This window comes from Plasmopara halstedii (genome assembly GCF_900000015.1).
Source record: "Plasmopara halstedii genome assembly, contig: Scaffold_1651, whole genome shotgun sequence".
Taxonomy (NCBI): domain Eukaryota; phylum Oomycota; class Peronosporomycetes; order Peronosporales; family Peronosporaceae; genus Plasmopara; species Plasmopara halstedii.
Window position 1 is genome coordinate 221,707 of NW_020188562.1, and position 287 is coordinate 221,993.

Genomic DNA, 287 nt, shown 5'->3' on the forward strand with positions numbered 1-287 from the left:
TGGCACTGCTCTCGCTGCGAAGCGGTCGCTGCATAACATTGATGGCGTGGTCGGACAGAGTCCGAGGCATCTTGGGCACCCCCCTTCAGATGCGCGTGGAGTGGCACGTTATCCACTGGACGAAGACTGCGGGGTCAGCAGTTCTTCGTCGGATGTTGAAGAGAACATCGGAGCCCCAAAGGAGCTGATAGTGAGGGTGACACCGGACGACGCGAAGTGCGTGTTCACACACCCTGGTCTCACCGAGACATAGAACCTCTATACAGAGGCGACGGCGACGCCGTATG